The sequence below is a fragment of the Papaver somniferum genome, unplaced genomic scaffold (genome assembly GCF_003573695.1).
Source record: "Papaver somniferum cultivar HN1 unplaced genomic scaffold, ASM357369v1 unplaced-scaffold_133, whole genome shotgun sequence".
NCBI lineage: Eukaryota > Viridiplantae > Streptophyta > Magnoliopsida > Ranunculales > Papaveraceae > Papaver > Papaver somniferum.
In genome coordinates, this window is record NW_020622492.1 from 7,469,810 (window position 1) to 7,477,812 (window position 8,003).

Genomic DNA, 8,003 nt, shown 5'->3' on the forward strand with positions numbered 1-8,003 from the left:
CTGGAGTTCAGAAACTCTAAAATTTTATCCTACACAATCGGAGGTATAAAACATTATATTGTCTTCCGAATAAATACTGGCCCCAAAATGGGATTTTTCCTATATCATAAATTTTGAGATTTTTTCAATATATACATTCGGTAGTGAGTGTTCTTCCGAATACTTTGTGTCTACTTAAATATATTCGGTAGCCAAAAAATTCATTAAACTACCGATTATTAGCAGTTTGTATCCAGGAAGATATGGCCACCAATATTCGGCAGATAATCATCAAATCTTTCTCCCGAATACTGTCGATGTTCTTGAAAATGAAGAACACGACTACATTCGGAAGTAAATGAGCATGCATATCGTCCGAATCTGGATAAATAACCGAAAACCCTAGAATTTTTTTTCTCGATTCGACGAATTAAAGCGAAATAAACCCCAAAAATGATAGATTCTTACCTAATTGGGGCCATTTGAAGTTGACGAAGTGTTTGAGTCTCGGAATCGCCACCACCGACTACATTGCCGGGTACTTGTTCTTCGCGTTCTTCGCGTTCTTCTTCATTTGCAGCAAGAATTTCTTTATTTCTTGCTAAAATTCCAATGTTTGGATCGATACCCCGAGCAACATTTTTGGTTCTAGGTCTGTGGGTTTCATTTCTCTTATCCATTGTTTTATAATCGAATCGACGATGTTTTGATTTTACGATTCGCGGCGATGTTTCGGTTGAACGAGGAATTTTTTTTTTCTTCCACAATCGGAAGATAATATGAAACTGGAAGAAGAAGAGTTGAAATGAGTAGAATTGTTTTTGATTTGGTTTTTATACAGTTTTACCAGAAGGGAATTTATGTAACTTCAATATCATATAGGGTACTCCTTAACTAGAGTCTTTGGCTGGGTATAAATTGATGGCTCCTAAATCCTTTTGAGTGGCCCCTAAAAACGCCAGGAAAATTAACTTGCAGTTTTCTTACGGTTCAAAATAGTTTGGTGTACTAATTTCTCTCTTTATTCCCTTCCTGTATTTAACCATCACGCACAAAAATCAATTTCAATCTCAACAACCAAAATCAAATGAAACAAATCAAGGTGATACATCCAAGTGAAAAGAGTTCATACGAGATTGAAGATTCAGAGGATGAATCCATCATCTTCTTCTTTGTGATCAGCAAATCAGAGAATTGGATCATCGAATTAGTTAGAGACGAAGAAGTGAAGTTGAGGAGCGGAGAAGGAGAGTGTATTGGAGGCAGCTTAGTTTAGGGTTTTTCTAACAAGCGATTATAGATAAGACCATCTAACATCCAACGGTGGTCATTCACATATAATGTGTAAATTAGGTAGAAATAATATTCATAACGCTTGTATTTTTTTCTAACCTTTTTTTTATGCATAATATCAAATAATGACATAAAATCAATTTATTTATTATTATTTGTCTTTTTTATGAGAACTAGTATTTCACCCGTGCGATGCACGAGTCTATTTTTTGCATATGGATTATTGGATCCATGTTTTAAAATTTAACTACACTAAAAAAATATTATTAGAAAAATAAATAAGCTAATACAATCCAGATTCTTAAATTGACGTGCAAAGTAAATAAAATGAGAAATCTCAAGCAAATATAAATCCAGTGGAGACAATGTTATTAAAAGCAGCGAGTCTACACTCACACAAATTTGCACTTCGAAACGTCCCGAGATAGGATCGCACGGACAGTAAGGAGCATGCTTAGCATCGGGATTAGAAAGGATAAAAGTGGGCCCAATGTTTTGTCTCACAGCTGTATCACCACATAAGCACGGTGCAAATCAGGGTGCAATAATTCGGTCAATCTAGAGTTATTGTATTAAAAGAAACTCAATCTTAGTATTCTTCCATCTGCTCTCCGTCCAGATTGTAAGCACTTCCACCTCCTCTTTGTCCTGCATGTAAACACAAACTAATAAGCTTTCGAGACCACAAACATCTTAGAATGTTGGATTACGCTTCTGATTCAATCTTTATTCTTATTAGTCTATAATTTTAGATTTCTGGATCCAGGTATGTGCATGTGGTCATACCTAATCAAAATGGTGAAATCTTTCATTAAGATACTTACATCTACTTCAACCATGTCTACAAAATAAGGTTGCTTGTATTATTTATTAACTACCACCTTAGAGGTTGATTGTGCTCTTTTATACTTGGATGGATGGCTTACACATTGCTTGGGAATTGGGATATGAAGATCATGCATGTCATTTGTGTTATGCCCATATAGAAGACGGTTAACATAGTTTTCAGTTGTGTCAAATCTGTATATATATATACAAATCTATCTATCTATATATATATATATATATATATATATAATATATATATATATATATATATATATATATGACAGAATTTGATTGAAAAGAAGTCCTGAACAGAGAGCTCAAAAATATATGGGTAAACAGAGCAAAAAAAAACAAAGCAATTAGTGATTTTAATGTACATTATAGAACCACCAAGTAGCGTGATGATTCTCATGCTCCCTCTAATTGGCAAAAAACAGACCCATCAAAAAAAAGAGAAAAAATAAAGAAGTTAGCGACTTCATGTAGAGGATACATCTTAATTAACTAAATACCGATAACTACAGGGTAGTTGATTCCACCAGAATGCCCGTCACACAAAACCCCTAAAGGTGATTAGCTGAAGAGCAACGTAGGCAAAAAAAAGAGAAAAAAAAAAGAGAAAAAAAAAGAGAAAAAAAATCCAAGTCACCAATTAACTGTGTTGGAAAGCATTATCTGTGTTCATGGTTGCTGCGACCGTATTGTACATAAATGTCTTGTCCATTCTGACATTTTCATTCATGGTTGCTCCTAGATAACTTTCTCAAACAGATATAGTCCGAATTTCTGGTTGAGAAGGTGAACATTGTGCGAGTATGATACCAAAAAGATGCTTGAGTTTTTCGGGGGCTAATGTCATTTATTCTTCTAGCTGTATCCAAACACAATTTTATGATAAAAAAATGAAACTGTGCTAATGACTTATGAATCGTATATTCCGTTGAAGCTTCTCTCCACTGTATCCACCAATCACCCATATAAGCATTCCTCTGCTTGCATTGCTCGGCTGACCTGTCTATTACTGCACTCTCTTGTAGTTTGGAAAACTTAAGTGAGATTTCTCTTCTAACAATTCCCCTACTCTTTCATTTCTGTACCTTCACTTCACACTCTGATTTTCTTTGTCCGGTATCGAATATACAATTTGCAGTTATGCATTGCTTCCTCATTTGGTATCACAACATAAAATTATTTCCTAACTATGTTTTTTACATGAGAAAAAACGAAGCAATTATGGAACATACTTTGAAAATCTCATGAAGTTCCGAAAAAAATGATTGCCGGCAGTATAGGGAGGATATGTATGTACAACTTTTGTTGCAAGCACGACAAACTGCTCTACTTGTTATATCCACATTCGGCTCTCTTCAGGTACAAATGTAACACCGTAGTATTTGATGCAGTAGTCTACGAAAGATCTTGAAATTTGCCAATTTTCCTTCTTCTTTGTGAATAACCCACACCAGGTGTTAGATCCGCAGTACTCGACATATGATTTCAACCAGGAATTCGGTAATCATCTTCAGAAGTAGCATAGTTTTTGCATGAGTTCTGGTGATGACATGAACTTTGCTGATAAATGGACAATTGGCAACCTTTTCACTCTTATCGTTCTGATAATCTACAGCTTTTAAAAGCAGAGCTGCGTGAAACAATTAAAGGGTGTTTTTCTCAGATACGAACACTATTCCAGAAAGATAACCTCTATCTACATCCACTTTTTGCCTTGGGATTTCAATTTCAAGTTTGTGTGCATAAGAAGTTTCTTGAGAGTATCCGGTGGAATTTCTCTAGCGTTCTAATAGGAGATCCTCAGTCATGAGGAGATCCTCGTTCCCCGACATAAAAAAAAATCCCGAGCAGAGAATATATGTCAGGTGTCAAGGAACGTAATGCTACCCATCTTAAGTGCAACCATATGTTCAAATACTTTTCCTTTCAACAGTTGCAAATAATCGAACAAAGTACCTTTTCAGAATCAGGTTATCGTCCCAATCTTCTCAGCGAATCTGCCAATTTCCTAAAACTCTAAAAAAAAAAAAACAGGCAAACCCATCTTTTATACAAATGTATAACCCATCTTCTCAGCGAATCTTCCAAGGCATGGATACCATTCATTTGAGCCCATTTTTCTTAATGGCTCTTTCCATGCATGCTACTTCCTCTATGACCAGTCCTGCACAATATTGGTTTGAGTGACAAAGTTAACGACCATGGGTCCATGACTCTATACTAGTGACCTTTAAGTAATTTAATATTGCGAAAGTTCTGTAGATAATCGAAATTATAAACTTCTCAATACAAAGACACGAAAATAAATAAAGCAGGTGCATTTTAAAGAAGACGGAATTGATCATAAACATACACAAACCACGACCACATTATTCTATAAAATTTTCCTAAAAGTCAGAACATTGTTGAACTGAAAGAGCATCGATATCGGTATTTTCAATTCTCTAAAACAACACCAACCATATTAAAACAACACCCCTTGTTTTTTCTTTTCTTTTGAAAGGTCCTTGCTGTTTCATTTATAATACAAACAATTTTTCATAATCTTTCATGGCATATATAGCTTAACTGGTAATAATATCTTGACAACTTAGCTTTCCATGATTGTTAAGTATATAGATGTCTTGTAGGAGAGGGAAACCTGTAAAATAAATTAGTATATCACTCTATCAAGGAAATGAATTAGAGCTATTGGATGGTTACCTTATGATTGAAACAGATACGCACAGAGAAGAAAAGAAAGAAAAAAACATGGTCATTTTCAACACCATCTAAAAATTGACCTTTTCTTCGGGATGCTAACCATTTTGAATGCATTTAATTTTAAAGGTGCCGGTATAAGACACGAATTAGGCAAATAGAATTGAAGAAAAAGTGAACATTAGCACACTATTTACCATCTATAGTAGAGGTCACAAAGGAACAATGTTGCAGTCTCGCAAAATTCTGAAAAAGACGATGATAAAAAAAATTATTATTATAAAGAAACATCATCTGATGTACAATTTTTTTAAGCAAAGAAAAAAAACTATTAAAGGCAGGATTGAAAGAGAAAGAAGAGCGGAAAGTAGATAAAATTTTAATTACATCATTCACTCAATCAAAGTGATTACAAACTCTACTCGAACTACATGTAACCAGTGTATTAGGAAGTCCAAAATACTAAAAAAAAGATGCTGATCAGGCGACAACCACTAAAGCCGCAAGCAAAACACACACACACACAAAAACATTATTATACCACTATTGGAAATCCAAATACTAAAACATAAAGCACACAATGCATAAGAAGAAAAACGTCAATGCAACCCTAATTACATTTTTAAGAGAAGAAAAAAGAAGTAAAAATGCATTATCAGAAAAGTATCAGCAGCGGAAAATAAAGAGAAAGAAGGTGAACGAACGAAAAATGGATTAGAGTTAGTAAAGAAAAAAGGAGCAAATCACAGCCTCTTATTGAGCTGTATATTTGTTGGACAAACCACAAAACCATGCAAGGGCAACTAAAAAGGAAAAATTCCAACAGAAATCATCTTGAAAGCCCATAGTCTTTAACATTAACCGTGCAATCCCAATGAAAACAAAATATGCACTCGACCATATAAGTTTATTAACAAAACTCTTAAGCTCTAAATTAAGCCTCTAATATTTATTAGGTCGTCACTCGAATGGGAGAAGCAATATCACGGCTTTGGATTCATCATGCTACGATTTTTTGATTTCGTAAATCGTACACCAACCTAAAACAAAAAGAGGGTTAGAATTCAAGAAAATCCATCGAAAACATTAACCAAAACCATCAAGATAAATTTCGTAACCTCTGATATCAGCATTCGCGATCTCCCATTGCCGCAGCTGTTACGCTTTCCATGGTCCATGCAAAACAAATCACAAAAATATAAATCACAAAAAAAAAACGTAACAGTGAGATTTGGCTCTTGATCGAGTGATTTATATAGTGAACGGACAAACCTAAAAATTCTATAAGAAATTATGAATTTCTACATTAGTTAATAATATCTTAAAATTTATAGAATTCCTGTAATATAGGATTTACTACAAAAATTCTAGATACTACATTTACTGGTAGAGATATTTCTGTCCAAAAATACATTGAATATCTTTTACATATCCAATAATAATAGAAATTATTTTTACTTAATTTTGTTATGGAAAATAATACTATTAAGAAAATAATTGCATGATATGATTGAAAATAATTACTAAGAAACAAATAACATGATATGAATGGAACCACTTGTTTTATGATCTTTTAGAGACATAGTCATGCTCCCAGAAATTCAAAAACAAGGTAATGTAGTTTCCACACTTAGATTTTCTGACCAAATGAGTAGTTTTGATCCTATATTTCCATGACATATCTGAAACACATAAACATAATCAATCTGAAACATATAAACACAATCAAACGAATTAATACCTAAACCAAGAACTTGGAGTTCGGTAAGAGAATTTTGGCTGTAATCGGTGAGGAAGTCCCTTGTGATCCATGTTATTCAATGGCTTGGACTGGTTAACCGAAATCCATCAAATATATACTCGTGTAGAACATTAGAAATTCCAGTTTCACATAAATCTTGAATCCCGACTCTGCACTGTGGAGGACTATAATAGTAAAAAAAATATACCAAGATTACTGTAAAATATAAAAAAATCATAATTTTGTACCTTGAATGATGGAGGACTATCATCAATAGTTAAAAAAAAAATGCCAAGATTACTGTAAAATATAAAAAATCATATTTATGTACCTTGAATGAGTTTGTTAAAAAATAACCAATATCATATCTTTTAGCTCAGATTGTCGTAGCCGTTGATCACATCTAGGAGCTCCATGCAAAACTAAACACGCCGCGGCCATTGTTCACGTGATGAGAGCTTCACGCAAAGAAAAAGCCGATTCTTTTTAGCAAACAAAACAATAAAAACGAAACAAACATAAAACAACAAAACTTCAGAAAAGAAACCCTAAAAACGAAAGTAACAAGAAAAAACAGAACCACGAAAAGAAAACAAAAACACCCAAACTTTGGGGTCTCGCGTTGGCATGAGTGCTTTATATAGGGAGCGATAGTTAGAAATTTCAAAAAAAAAAAAGATTACTTCGAAGGAAAAATCTTGTGGATTTTTAGAGTATATGTATTCTTAATTTATTTCTATTGTTATTCTCTTAATTCAATTTCTTGTATAACAAATATACTTACATATCAAGGTATAACAAATTTAGAATTTAGCTTCAATTAATAAAATATTATTTTAGGCTTATTTTATTTTTAATTATGGTATGAACAAAATTAAGAAAAGTAATATGAAATGAGGTTTATTATTTTCTTATTGTTTGAATTTTTGCCTGCTCGTTTTGGTATCGACTCGCTTTATATTTCGATTCTTTTTTCAATTTTTTGTTTCAGATTTTAACAGTTCTGTAATTTTTTACTTTTTGACAGGATCACTAATAAAATTGTACGCAATAAAGACACAAGGATTCAAAGGTTAGTACCCATGATCAATTTTATTTTTTCTAATTCTCATGGGAAGTTTAATCTTACTCTTTAATTTTAATTGATTGAATGGAGTTGTAATTAGTAAAAAAACGATTCTGAGAACTGTAAGCGGACATTGAACTTTATATATATATATATATTTTTAATTCATAAATTATGCCATTGATTCTGTGATTGATGCATGATTGATTTAATTTTTTGATTTTTATGATTGAATGTGCAATTGAATTTTGATTTAATGTATTTTTGTCAACATTATATTTTTCAAGATAATTGTTTTAGGTAAAAAGATATCTGCTTTCCATTAAAAAGATATGGTGGGGCTAGAAAATATTTTCGGTGTTTTCAATTCGTCCACGTCAAATA